We start from the raw sequence: 15,991 nt of genomic DNA, 5'->3' as shown, positions 1-15,991 counted from the left end.
ACTCAGTAGAACACTCGCCTCGGCTCACGATCTCACATTCCTGCACACCTCAGCTTCAGCTGCCACTCAGTAGAACACGCGCCCCGGCTCACGATCTCACATTCCTGCACAACTCAGCTTCAGCTGCCACTCAGTAGAACACTCGCCCCGGCTCACGATCTCACATTCCTGCACACCTCAGCTTCAGCTGCCACTCAGTAGAACACTCGTCCAGGCTCACGATCTCACATTCCTGCACACCTCAGCTGCCACTCAGTAGAACACTCGCCCAGGATCACGATCTCACATTCCTGCACACCTCAGCTTCAGCTGCCACTCAGTAGAACACTCGCCTAGGCTCACGATCTCACATTCCTGCACACCTCAGCTTCAGCTGCCACTCAGTAGAACATTCGCTCAGGCTCACGATCTCACATTCCTGCACACCTCAGCTTCAGCTGCCACTCAGTAGAACACTCGCCCATGCTCACGATCTCACATTCCTGCACACCTCAGCTTCAGCTGCACTTAGTAGAACACTCGCCCTGGCTCACGACCTCACATTCCTGCACACCTCAGCTTCAGCTGCCATTCAGTAGAACACTCGTCCCGGCTCACGATCTCACATTCCTGCACACCTCAGCTTCAGCTGCCACTCAGTAGAACACGCGCCCCGGCTCACGATCTCACGATTTCACATTCCTGCACACCTCAGCTTCAGCTGCCACTCAGTAGAACACTCGCCCATGCTCACGATCTCACATTCCTGCACACCTCAGCTTCAGCTGCCACTCAGTAGAACACTCGCCCAGGCTAACGATCGCACATTCCTGCACACCTCAGCTTCAGCTGCACTCAGTAGAACACTCGCCCATGCTCACGATCTCACATTCCTGCACACCTCAACTTCAGCTGCCACTCAGTAGAACACTCGCCCATGCTAACGATCTCACATTCCTGCACACCTCAACTTCAGCTGCCACTCAGTAGAACACTCCCCCAGGCTCACGATCTCACATTTCTACACACCTCAGCTTCAGCTGCCACTCAGTAGAACACTCGCCCAGGCTCACGATCTCACATTCCTGCACACCTCAGCTTCAGTTGCCAGTCAGTAGAACACTCGCCCCGGCTCACGATCTCACATTCCTGCACACCTCAGCTTCAGCTGCCACTCAGTAGAACACTCGCCCAAGCTCACGATCTCACATTCCTGCTCACCTCAGCTTCAGCTGCCATTCAGTAGAACACTCGCCCCGGCTCACGATCTCACATTCCTGCACACCTCAGCTTCAGCTGCCACTCAGTAGAACACGCGCCCTGGCTCACGATCTCACATTCCTGCACAACTCAGCTTCAGCTGCCACACAGTAGAACACTCGCCCCGGCTCACAATCCTGCACACCTCAGCTTCAGCTGCCACTCAGTAGAACACTCGCCCCGGCTCACGATCTCACATTTCTGCACACCTCAGCTTCAGCTGCCACTCAGTAGAACACTCGCCCATGCTCACGATCTCACATTTCTGCACACCTCAGCTTCAGCTGCCACTCAGTAGAACACTCGCCCATGCTCACGATCTCTCATTCCTGCACACCTCAGCTTCAGCTGCCACTCAGTAGAACACTCGCCCCGGCTCACGATCTCACATTCCTGCACACCTGAGCTTCAGCTGCCACTGAGTAGAACACTAGCCCCGGCTCACGATCTCACATTCCTGCACACCTAAGCTTCAGCTGCCTCTCAGTAGAACACTCACCCATGCTCACGATCTCACATTCCTGCACACCTCAGCTTCAGCTGCCACACAGTAGAACACTCCCCCTGGCTCACGATCTCACATTCCTGCACACCTCAGCTTCAGCTGCCACTCAGTAGAACACTCGCCCAGGCTCCCGATCTCACATTCCTGCACACCTCAGCTTCAGCTGCCACTCAGTAGAACACTCGCCCAGGCTCATGATCTCACATTCCTGCACACCTCAGCTTCAGCTGCCACTCAGTAGAACAATCGCCCAGGCTCACGATCTCACCTTCCTGTACACCTCAGCTTCAGCTGCCACTCAGTAGAACAATCGCCCAGGCTCACGATCTCACCTTCCTGTACACCTCAGCTTCAGCTGCCACTCAATAGAACACTCGCCAAGGCTCACGATCTCACATTCCTCCACACCTCAGCTTCAGCTGCCACTCAGTAGAACACTCGCCAGGCTCACGATCTCACATTCCTGTAGACCTTAGCTTCAGCTGCCACTCAGTAGAACACTCGCCCAGGCTCACAATCTCACATTCCTGCACACCTCACCTTCAGCTGCCACTCAGTAGAACACTCCCCCAGGCTCACGATCTCACACTCCTGCACACCTCTGCTTCAGCTGCCACTCAGTAGAACACTCGCCCAGGCTCACGATCTCACATTCCTGCACACCTCAGCTTCAGCTGCCACTCAGTAGAACACTCGCCCCGGCTCACGATCTCACATTCCTGCACACCTCAGCTTCAGCTGCCACTCAGTAGAACACTTGCCCCGGCTCACGATCTCACATTCCTGCACACCTCAGCTTCAGCTGCCACTCAGTAGAACACCCGCCCAGGCTCACAAGCTCACATTCCTGCACACCTCAGCTTCAGCTGCCACTCAGTAGAACACCCGCCCAGGCTCACGATCTCACATTCCTGCACACCTCAGCTTCAGCTGCCACTCAGTAGAACACTCGCCCAGGCTCACGAGCGCACATTCCTGCAAACCTCAGCTTCAGCTGTCACTCAATAGAGCACTCGCCCAGGCTCACGATCTCACATTCCTGCACACCTCAGCTTCAGCTGCCACTCAGTAGAACACTCGCCCAGGCTCACGATCTCACATTCCTGCACACCTTAGCTTCAGCTGCCACTCAGTAGAACACTCGCCCATGCTCACGATCTCATATTCCTGCACACCTCACCTTCAGCTGCTACTCAATAGAACACTCCCCCAGGCTCACGATCTCACATTCCTACACACCTCAGCTTCAGCTGCCACTCAGTAGAAAACTCGCCCAGGCTTACGATCTCACATTCCTGCACACCTCAGCTTCAGCTGCCACTCAGTAGAACACTCGCCCAGGCTAACGATCGCACATTCCTGCACACCTCAGCTTCAGCTGCACTCAGTAGAACACTCGCCCTAGCTCACGATCTCACATTCCTGCACACCTCAGCTTCAGCTGCCACTCAGTAGAACACTCGCCCCTGCTAACGATCTCACATTCCTGCACACCTCAGCTTCAGCTGCCACTCAGTAGAACACTCGCCCCAGCTGCCACTCAGTAGGACACTCGCCCATGCTCACGATCTCACATTCCTGCACACCTCAACTTCAGCTGCCACTCAGTAGAACACTCCCCTAGGCTCACGATCTCACATTCCTACACACCTCAGCTTCAGCTGCCACTCTGTAGAACACTCGCCCAGGCTCACGATCTCACATTCCTGCACACCTCAGCTTCAGCTGCCAGTCAGTAGAACACTCGCCCCGGCTCACGATCTCACATTCCTGCACACCTCAGCTTCAGCTGCCACTCAGTAGAACACTCGCCCCGGCTCGCGATCTCACATTCCTGCACACCTCAGCTTCAGCTGCCACTCAGTAGTACACTCGCCCCGGCTCGCGATCTCACATTCCTGCACACCTCAGCTTCAGCTGCCACTCAGTAGTACACTCGCCCCGGCTCGCAATCTCACATTCCTGCACACCTCAGCTTCAGCTGCCACTCAGTAGAACACTCGCCCCGGCTCACGACCTCACATTTCTGCACACCTCAGCTTCAGCTGCCACTCAGTAGAACACTCGTCCAGGCTCACGATCTCACATTCCTGCACACCTCAGCTTCAGCTGCCACTCAGTAGAACACTCGCCCCGGCTCACAATCTCACATTCCTGCACACCTCAGCTTCAGCTGCCACTCAGTAGAACACCCGCCCAGGCTCACGAGCTCACATTCCTGCACACATCAGCTTCAGCTGCCACTCAGTAGAACACCCGCCCAGGCTCACGATCTCACATTCCTGCACACCTCAGCTTCAGCTGCCACTCAGTAGAACACTCGCCCAGGCTCACGAGCGCACATTCCTGCAAACCTCAGCTTCAGCTGCCACTCAATAGAGCACTCGCCCAGGCTCACGATCTCACATTCCTGCACACCTCAGCTTCAGCTGCCACTCAGTAGAACACTCGCCCCGGCTCACGATCTCACATTCCTGCACAACTCAGCTTCAGCTGCCACTCAGTAGAACACTCGCCCCGGCTCACGATCTCACATTCCTGCACACCTCAGCTTCAGCTGCCACTCAGTAGAACACTCGCCCCGGCTCACGATCTCACATTTCTGCACACCTCAGCTTCAGCTGCCACTCAGTAGAACACTCGTCCAGGCTCACAATCTCACATTCCTGCACACCTCAGCTTCAGCTGCCACTCAGTAGAACACTCGCCCCGGCTCACGATCTCACATTCCTGCACACCTCAGCTTCAGCTGCCACTCAGTAGAACACTCGCCCCAGCTCACGATCTCACATTCCTGCACACCTCAGCTTCAGCTGCCACTCAGAAGAACACCGCCCAGGCTCACGAGCTCACATTTGTGCACACCTCAGCTTCAGCTGCCACTCAGTAGAACACCCGCCCAGGCTCACGATCTCACATTCCTGCACACCTCAGCTTCAGCTGCTACTCAGTAGAACACTCGCCCCGGCTCACGAGCGCACATTCCTGCAAACCTCAGCTTCAGCTGCCACTCAATAGAGCACTCGCCCAGGCTCACGATCTCACATTCCTGCACACCTCAGCTTCAGCTGCCATTCAGTAGAACACTCGCCCAGACTCACGATCTCACATTCCTGCACACCTTAGTTTCAGCTGCCACTCAGTAGAACACTCGCCCATGCTCACGATCTCTCATTCCTGCACACCTCAGCTTCAGCTGCCACTCAGTAGAACACTCGCCCCGGCTCACGATCTCACATTCCTGCACACCTGAGCTTCAGCTGCCACTGAGTAGAACACTAGCCCCGGCTCACGATCTCACATTCCTGCACACCTAAGCTTCAGCTGCCTCTCAGTAGAACACTCACCCATGCTCACGATCTCACATTCCTGCACACCTCAGCTTCAGCTGCCACACAGTAGAACACTCCCCCTGGCTCACGATCTCACATTCCTGCACACCTCAGGTTCAGCTGCCACTCAGTAGAACACTCGCCCAGGCTCCCGATCTCACATTCCTGCACACCTCAGCTTCAGCTGCCACTCAGTAGAACACTCGCCCAGGCTCATGATCTCACATTCCTGCACACCTCAGCTTCAGCTGCCACTCAGTAGAACAATCGCCCAGGCTCACGATCTCACCTTCCTGTACACCTCAGCTTCAGCTGCCACTCAGTAGAACAATCGCCCAGGCTCACGATCTCACCTTCCTGTACACCTCAGCTTCAGCTGCCACTCAATAGAACACTCGCCAAGGCTCACGATCTCACATTCCTCCACACCTCAGCTTCAGCTGCCACTCAGTAGAACACTCGCCAGGCTCACGATCTCACATTCCTGTAGACCTTAGCTTCAGCTGCCACTCAGTAGAACACTCGCCCAGGCTCACAATCTCACATTCCTGCACACCTCACCTTCAGCTGCCACTCAGTAGAACACTCCCCCAGGCTCACGATCTCACACTCCTGCACACCTCTGCTTCAGCTGCCACTCAGTAGAACACTCGCCCAGGCTCACGATCTCACATTCCTGCACACCTCAGCTTCAGCTGCCACTCAGTAGAACACTCGCCCCGGCTCACGATCTCACATTCCTGCACACCTCAGCTTCAGCTGCCACTCAGTAGAACACTTGCCCCGGCTCACGATCTCACATTCCTGCACACCTCAGCTTCAGCTGCCACTCAGTAGAACACCCGCCCAGGCTCACAAGCTCACATTCCTGCACACCTCAGCTTCAGCTGCCACTCAGTAGAACACCCACCCAGGCTCACGATCTCACATTCCTGCACACCTCAGCTTCAGCTGCCACTCAGTAGAACACTCGCCCAGGCTCACGAGCGCACATTCCTGCAAACCTCAGCTTCAGCTGTCACTCAATAGAGCACTCGCCCAGGCTCACGATCTCACATTCCTGCACACCTCAGCTTCAGCTGCCACTCAGTAGAACACTCGCCCAGGCTCACGATCTCACATTCCTGCACACCTTAGCTTCAGCTGCCACTCAGTAGAACACTCGCCCATGCTCACGATCTCATATTCCTGCACACCTCACCTTCAGCTGCTACTCAATAGAACACTCCCCCAGGCTCACGATCTCACATTCCTACACACCTCAGCTTCAGCTGCCACTCAGTAGAAAACTCGCCCAGGCTTACGATCTCACATTCCTGCACACCTCAGCTTCAGCTGCCACTCAGTAGAACACTCGCCCAGGCTAACGATCGCACATTCCTGCACACCTCAGCTTCAGCTGCACTCAGTAGAACACTCGCCCTAGCTCACGATCTCACATTCCTGCACACCTCAGCTTCAGCTGCCACTCAGTAGAACACTCGCCCCTGCTAACGATCTCACATTCCTGCACACCTCAGCTTCAGCTGCCACTCAGTAGAACACTCGCCCCAGCTGCCACTCAGTAGGACACTCGCCCATGCTCACGATCTCACATTCCTGCACACCTCAACTTCAGCTGCCACTCAGTAGAACACTCCCCTAGGCTCACGATCTCACATTCCTACACACCTCAGCTTCAGCTGCCACTCAGTAGAACACTCGCCCAGGCTCACGATCTCACATTCCTGCACACCTCAGCTTCATCTGCCAGTCAGTAGAACACTCGCCCCGGCTCACGATCTCACATTCCTGCACACCTCAGCTTCAGCTGCCACTCAGTAGAACACTCGCCCCGGCTCGCGATCTCACATTCCTGCACACCTCAGCTTCAGCTGCCACTCAGTAGTACACTCGCCCCGGCTCGCGATCTCACATTCCTGCACACCTCAGCTTCAGCTGCCACTCAGTAGTACACTCGCCCCGGCTCGCAATCTCACATTCCTGCACACCTCAGCTTCAGCTGCCACTCAGTAGAACACTCGCCCCGGCTCACGATCTCACATTTCTGCACACCTCAGCTTTAGCTGCCACTCAGTAGAACACTCGTCCAGGCTCACGATCTCACATTCCTGCACACCTCAGCTTCAGCTGCCACTCAGTAGAACACTCGCCCCGGCTCACAATCTCACATTCCTGCACACCTCAGCTTCAGCTGCCACTCAGTAGAACACCCGCCCAGGCTCACGAGCTCACATTCCTGCACACATCAGCTTCAGCTGCCACTCAGTAGAACACCCGCCCAGGCTCACGATCTCACATTCCTGCACACCTCAGCTTCAGCTGCCACTCAGTAGAACACTCGCCCAGGCTCACGAGCGCACATTCCTGCAAACCTCAGCTTCAGCTGCCACTCAATAGAGCACTCGCCCAGGCTCACGATCTCACATTCCTGCACACCTCAGCTTCAGCTGCCACTCAGTAGAACACTCGCCCCGGCTCACGATCTCACATTCCTGCACAACTCAGCTTCAGCTGCCACTCAGTAGAACACTCGCCCCGGCTCACGATCTCACATTCCTGCACACCTCAGCTTCAGCTGCCACTCAGTAGAACACTCGCCCCGGCTCACGATCTCACATTTCTGCACACCTCAGCTTCAGCTGCCACTCAGTAGAACACTCGTCCAGGCTCACAATCTCACATTCCTGCACACCTCAGCTTCAGCTGCCACTCAGTAGAACACTCGCCCCGGCTCACGATCTCACATTCCTGCACACCTCAGCTTCAGCTGCCACTCAGTAGAACACTCGCCCCGGCTCACGATCTCACATTCCTGCACACCTCAGCTTCAGCTGCCACTCAGAAGAACACCCGCCCAGGCTCACGAGCTCACATTTGTGCACACCTCAGCTTCAGCTGCCACTCAGTAGAACACCCGCCCAGGCTCACGATCTCACATTCCTGCACACCTCAGCTTCAGCTGCTACTCAGTAGAACACTCGCCCCGGCTCACGAGCGCACATTCCTGCAAACCTCAGCTTCAGCTGCCACTCAATAGAGCACTCGCCCAGGCTCACGATCTCACATTCCTGCACACCTCAGCTTCAGCTGCCATTCAGTAGAACACTCGCCCAGACTCACGATCTCACATTCCTGCACACCTTAGTTTCAGCTGCCACTCAGTAGAACACTCGCCCATGCTCACGATCTCATATTCCTGCACACCTCACCTTCAGCTGCTACTCAGTAGAACACTCCCCCAGGCTCACGATCTCACATTCCTACACACCTCAGCTTCAGCTGCCACTCAGTAGAAAATTCGCCCAGGCTCACGATCTCACATTCCTGCACACCTCAGCTTCAGCTGCCACTCAGTAGAACACTCGCCCAGGCTAACGATCGCACATTCCTGCACACCTCAGCTTCAGCTGCACTCAGTAGAACACTCGCCCTGGCTCACGATCTCACATTCCTGCACACCTCAGCGTCAGCTGCCATTCAGTAGAACACTCGCCCAGGCTAACGATCGCACATTCCTGCACACCTCAGCTTCAGCTGCACTCAGTAGAACACTCGCCCTGGCTCACGATCTCACATTCCTGCACACCTCAGCTTCAGCTGCCATTCAGTAGAACACTCGCCCCGGCTAACGATCTCACATTCCTGCACACCTCAGCTTCAGCTGCCACTCAGTAGAACACTCGCCCCAGCTGCCACTCAGTAGAACACTCGCCCATGCTCACGATCTCACATTCCTGCACACCTCAACTTCAGCTGCCACTCAGTAGAACACTCCCCCAGGCTCACGATCTCACATTCCTGCACACCTCAGCTTCAGCTACAGGTCAGTAGAACACTCGCCCATGCTCACGATCTCACATTCCTGCTCACCTCAGCTTCAGCTGCCATTCAGTAGAACACTAGCCCCGGCTCACGATCTCACATTCCTGCACACCTCAGCTTCAGCTGCCACTCAGTAGAACACGCGCCACGGCTCACGATCTCACATTCCTGCACAACTCAGCTTCAGCTGCCACTCAGTAGAACACTCGCCCCGGCTCACGATCTCACATTCCTGCACACCTCAGCTTCAGCTGCCACTCAGTAGAACACGCGCCCCGGCTCACGATCTCACATTCCTGCACAACTCAGCTTCAGCTGCCACTCAGTAGAACACTCGCATCGGCTCACGATCTCACATTCCTGCACACCTCCGCTTCAGCTGCCACTCAGTAGAACACTAGCCCCGGCTCACGATCTCACATTTCTGCACACCTCAGCTTCAGCTGCCACTCAGTAGAACACTCGTCCAGGCTCACGATCTCACATTCCTGCACACCTCAGCTTCAGCTGCCACTCAGTAGAACACTCGCCCAGGATCACGATCTCACATTCCTGCACACCTCAGCTTCAGCTGCCACTCAGTAGAACACTCGCCCAGGCTCACGATCTCACATTCCTGCACACCTCAGCTTCAGCTGCCAGTCAGTAGAACACTCGCTCAGGCTCACGATCTCACATTCCTGCACACCTCAGCTTCAGCTGCCACTCAGTAGAACACTCGCCCATGCTCACGATCTCACATTCCTGCACACCTCAGCTTCAGCTGCACTCAGTAGAACACTCGCCCTGGCTCACGACCTCACATTCCTGCACACCTCAGCTTCAGCTGCCATTCAGTAGAACACTCGCCCCGGCTCACGATCTCACATTCCTGCACACCTCAGCTTCAGCTGCCACTCAGTAGAACACGCGCCCCGGCTCACGATCTCACGATTTCACATTCCTGCACACCTCAGCTTCAGCTGCCACTCTGTAGAACACTCGCCCATGCTCACGATCTCACATTCCTGCACACCTCAGCTTCAGCTGCCACTCAGTAGAACACTCGCCCAGGCTAACGATTGCACATTCCTGCACACCTCAGATTCAGCTGCACTCAGTAGAACACTCGCCCATGCTCACGATCTCACATTCCTGCACACCTCAACTTCAGCTGCCACTCAGTAGAACACTCGCCCATGCTCACGATCTCACATTCTTGCACACCTCAACTTCAGCTGCCACTCAGTAGAACACTCCCCCAGGCTCACGATCTCACATTCCTACACACCTCAGCTTCAGCTGCCACTCAGTAGAACACTCGCCCAGGCTCACGATCTCACATTCCTGCACACCTCAGCTTCAGTTGCCAGTCAGTAGAACACTCGCCCCGGCTCACGATCTCACATTCCTGCACACCTCAGCTTCAGCTGCCACTCAGTAGAACACTCGCCCAAGCTCACGATCTCACATTCCTGCTCACCTCAGCTTCAGCTGCCATTCAGTAAAGCACTCGCCCCGGCTCACGATCTCACATTCCTGCACACCTCAGCTTCAGCTGCCACTCAGTAGAACACGCACCCCGGCTCACGATCTCACATTCCTGCACAACTCAGCTTCAGCTGCCACTCAGTAGAACACTCGCCCCGGCTCACAATCTCACATTCCTGCACACCTCAGCTTCAGCTGCCACTCAGTAGAACACTCGCCCCGGCTCACGATCTCACATTTCTGCACACCTCAGCTTCAGATGCCACTCAGTAGAACACTCGCCCATGCTCACGATCTCACATTCCTGCACAACTCAGCTTCAGCTGCCACTCAGTAGTACACTCGCCCCGGCTCACGATCTCACATTTCTGCACACCTCAGCTTCAGCTGCCACTCAGTAGAACACTCGCCCATGCTCACGATCTCACATTCCTGCACACCTCAGCTTCAGCTGCCACTCAGTAGAACACTCGCCCCGGCTCACGATCTCACATTCCTGCACACCTGAGCTTCAGCTGCCACTGAGTAGAACACTAGCCCCGGCTCACGATCTCACATTCCTGCACACCTCAGCTTCAGCTGCCTCTCAGTAGAACACTCACCCATGCTCACGATCTCACATTCCTGCACACTCAGCTTCAGCTGCCACACAGTAGAACACTCCCCCTGGCTCACAATCTCACATTCCTGCACACCTCAGCTTCAGCTGCCACTCAGTAGAACACTCGCCCCGGCTCACGATCTCACATTCCTGCACACCTCAGCTTCAGCTGCCACTCAGTAGAACACGCGCCCCGGCTCGAGATCTCACATTCCTGCACAACTCAGCTTCAGCTGCCACTCAGTAGAACACTCGCCCCGGCTCACAATCTCACATTCCTGCACACCTCAGCTTCAGCTGCCACTCAGTAGAACACTCGCCCCGGCTCACGATCTCACATTTCTGCACACCTCAGCTTCAGCTGCCACTCAGTAGAACACTCGCCCATGCTCACGATCTCACATTCCTGCACAACTCAGCTTCAGCTGCCACTCAGTAGTACACTCGCCCAGGCTCACAATCTCACATTTCTGCACACCTCAGCTTCAGCTGCCACTCAGTAGAACACTCGCCCATGCTCACGATCTCACATTCCTGCACACCTCAGCTTCAGCTGCCACTCAGTAGAACACGCACCCCGGCTCACGATCTCACATTCCTGCACAACTCAGCTTCAGCTGCCACTCAGTAGAACACTCGCCCCGGCTCACAATCTCACATTCCTGCACACCTCAGCTTCAGCTGCCACTCAGTAGAACACTCGCCCCGGCTCACGATCTCACATTTCTGCACACCTCAGCTTCAGATGCCACTCAGTAGAACACTCGCCCATGCTCACGATCTCACATTCCTGCACACCTCAGCTTCAGCTGCCACTCAGTAGTACACTCGCCCCGGCTCACGATCTCACATTTCTGCACACCTCAGCTTCAGCTGCCACTCAGTAGAACACTCGCCCATGCCCACGATCTCACATTCCTGCACACCTCAGCTTCAGCTGCCACTCAGTAGAACACTCGCCCCGGCTCACGATCTCACATTCCTGCACACCTGAGCTTCAGCTGCCACTGAGTAGAACACTAGCCCCGGCTCACGATCTCACATTCCTGCACACCTCAGCTTCAGCTGCCTCTCAGTAGAACACTCACCCATGCTCACGATCTCACATTCCTGCACACTCAGCTTCAGCTGCCACACAGTAGAACACTCCCCCTGGCTCACAATCTCACATTCCTGCACACCTCAGCTTCAGCTGCCACTCAGTAGAACACTCGCCCCGGCTCACGATCTCACATTCCTGCACACCTCAGCTTCAGCTGCCACTCAGTAGAACACGCGCCCCGGCTCGAGATCTCACATTCCTGCACAACTCAGCTTCAGCTGCCACTCAGTAGAACACTCGCCCCGGCTCACAATCTCACATTCCTGCACACCTCAGCTTCAGCTGCCACTCAGTAGAACACTCGCCCCGGCTCACGATCTCACATTTCTGCACACCTCAGCTTCAGCTGCCACTCAGTAGAACACTCGCCCATGCTCACGATCTCACATTCCTGCACAACTCAGCTTCAGCTGCCACTCAGTAGTACACTCGCCCAGGCTCACAATCTCACATTTCTGCACACCTCAGCTTCAGCTGCCACTCAGTAGAACACTCGCCCATGCTCACGATCTCACATTCCTGCACACCTCAGCTTCAGCTGCCACTCAGTAGAACACGCACCCCGGCTCACGATCTCACATTCCTGCACAACTCAGCTTCAGCTGCCACTCAGTAGAACACTCGCCCCGGCTCACAATCTCACATTCCTGCACACCTCAGCTTCAGCTGCCACTCAGTAGAACACTCGCCCCGGCTCACGATCTCACATTTCTGCACACCTCAGCTTCAGATGCCACTCAGTAGAACACTCGCCCATGCTCACGATCTCACATTCCTGCACACCTCAGCTTCAGCTGCCACTCAGTAGTACACTCGCCCCGGCTCACGATCTCACATTTCTGCACACCTCAGCTTCAGCTGCCACTCAGTAGAACACTCGCCCATGCCCACGATCTCACATTCCTGCACACCTCAGCTTCAGCTGCCACTCAGTAGAACACTCGCCCCGGCTCACGATCTCACATTCCTGCACACCTGAGCTTCAGCTGCCACTGAGTAGAACACTAGCCCCGGCTCACGATCTCACATTCCTGCACACCTCAGCTTCAGCTGCCTCTCAGTAGAACACTCACCCATGCTCACGATCTCACATTCCTGCACACTCAGCTTCAGCTGCCACACAGTAGAACACTCCCCCTGGCTCACAATCTCACATTCCTGCACACCTCAGCTTCAGCTGCCACTCAGTAGAACACTCGCCCCGGCTCACGATCTCACATTCCTGCACACCTCAGCTTCAGCTGCCACTCAGTAGAACACGCGCCCCGGCTCGAGATCTCACATTCCTGCACAACTCAGCTTCAGCTGCCACTCAGTAGAACACTCGCCCCGGCTCACAATCTCACATTCCTGCACACCTCAGCTTCAGCTGCCACTCAGTAGAACACTCGCCCCGGCTCACGATCTCACATTTCTGCACACCTCAGCTTCAGCTGCCACTCAGTAGAACACTCGCCCATGCTCACGATCTCACATTCCTGCACAACTCAGCTTCAGCTGCCACTCAGTAGTACACTCGCCCAGGCTCACAATCTCACATTTCTGCACACCTCAGCTTCAGCTGCCACTCAGTAGAACACTCGCCCATGCTCACGATCTCACATTCCTGCACACCTCAGCTTCAGCTGCCACTCAGTAGAACACTCGCCCCGGCTCACGATCTATTCCTGCACACCTGAGCTTCAGCTGCCACTGAGTAGAACACTAGCCCCGGCTCACGATCTCACATTCCTGCACACCTCAGCTTCAGCTGCCTCTCAGTAGAACACTCACCCATGCTCACGATCTCACATTCCTGCACACCTCAGCTTCAGCTGCCACACAGTAGAACACTCCCCCTGGCTCACGATCTCACATTCCTGCACACCTCAGCTTCAGCTGCCACTCAGTAGAACAATCGCCCAGGCTCACGATCTCACCTTCCTGTACACCTCAGCTTCAGCTGCCACTCAGTAGAACAATCGCCCAGGCTCACGATCTCACCTTCCTGTACACCTCAGCTTCAGCTGCCACTCAATAGAACACTCGCCAAGGCTCACGATCTCACATTCCTCCACACCTCAGCTTCAGCTGCCACTCAGTAGAACACTCGCCAGGCTCACGATCTCACATTCCTGTAGACCTTAGCTTCAGCTGCCACTCAGTAGAACACTCGCCCAGGCTCACAATCTCACATTCCTGCACACCTCACCTTCAGCTGCCACTCAGTAGAACACTCCCCCAGGCTCACGATCTCACACTCCTGCACACCTCTGCTTCAGCTGCCACTCAGTAGAACACTCGCCCAGGCTCACGATCTCACATTCCTGCACACCTCAGCTTCAGCTGCCACTCAGTAGAACACGCGCCCCGGCTCACGATCTCACATTCCTGCACAACTCAGCTTCAGCTGCCACTCAGTAGAACACTCGCCCCGGCTCACAATCTCACATTCCTGCACACCTCAGCTTCAGCTGCCACTCAGTAGAACACTCGCCCCGGCTCACGATCTCACATTTCTGCACACCTCAGCTTCAGCTGCCACTCAGTAGAACACTCGCCCATGCTCACGATCTCACATTCCTGCACAACTCAGCTTCAGCTGCCACTCAGTAGTACACTCGCCCAGGCTCACAATCTCACAATTCTGCACACCTCAGCTTCAGCTGCCACTCAGTAGAACACTCGCCCATGCTCACGATCTCACATTCCTGCACACCTCAGCTTCAGCTGCCACTCAGTAGAACACTCGCCCCGGCTCACGATCTATTCCTGCACACCTGAGCTTCAGCTGCCACTGAGTAGAACACTAGCCCCGGCTCACGATCTCACATTCCTGCACACCTCAGCTTCAGCTGCCTCTCAGTAGAACACTCACCCATGCTCACGATCTCACATTCCTGCACACCTCAGCTTCAGCTGCCACACAGTAGAACACTCCCCCTGGCTCACGATCTCACATTCCTGCACACCTCAGCTTCAGCTGCCACTCAGTAGAACACTCGCCCAGGCTCCCGATCTCACATTCCTGCACACCTCAGCTTCAGCTGCCACTCAGTAGAACACTCGCCCAGGCTCATGATCTCACATTCCTGCACACCTCAGCTTCAGCTGCCACTCAGTAGAACAATCGCCCAGGCTCACGATCTCACCTTCCTGTACACCTCAGCTTCAGCTGCCACTCAGTAGAACAATCGCCCAGGCTCACGATCTCACCTTCCTGTACACCTCAGCTTCAGCTGCCACTCAATAGAACACTCGCCAAGGCTCACGATCTCACATTCCTCCACACCTCAGCTTCAGCTGCCACTCAGTAGAACACTCGCCAGGCTCACGATCTCACATTCCTGTAGACCTTAGCTTCAGCTGCCACTCAGTAGAACACTCGCCCAGGCTCACAATCTCACATTCCTGCACACCTCACCTTCAGCTGCCACTCAGTAGAACACTCCCCCAGGCTCACGATCTCACACTCCTGCACACCTCTGCTTCAGCTGCCACTCAGTAGAACACTCGCCCAGGCTCACGATCTCACATTCCTGCACACCTCAGCTTCAGCTGCCACTCAGTAGAACACGCGCCCCGGCTCACGATCTCACATTCCTGCACAACTCAGCTTCAGCTGCCACTCAGTAGAACACTCGCCCCGGCTCACAATCTCACATTCCTGCACACCTCAGCTTCAGCTGCCACTCAGTAGAACACTCGCCCCGGCTCACGATCTCACATTTCTGCACACCTCAGCTTCAGCTGCCACTCAGTAGAACACTCGCCCATGCTCACGATCTCACATTCCTGCACAACTCAGCTTCAGCTGCCACTCAGTAGTACACTCGCCCAGGCTCACAATCTCACAATTCTGCACACCTCAGCTTCAGCTGCCACTCAGTAGAACACTCGCCCATGCTCACGATCTCACATTCCTGCACACCTCAGCT

The sequence above is a fragment of the Ambystoma mexicanum genome, chromosome 1q (assembly GCF_040938575.1).
Source record: "Ambystoma mexicanum isolate Mex_15411 chromosome 1q, UKY_AmexF1_1, whole genome shotgun sequence".
Classification (NCBI taxonomy): Eukaryota; Metazoa; Chordata; class Amphibia; order Caudata; family Ambystomatidae; genus Ambystoma; species Ambystoma mexicanum.
This window is presented reverse-complemented; position numbering follows the sequence as displayed.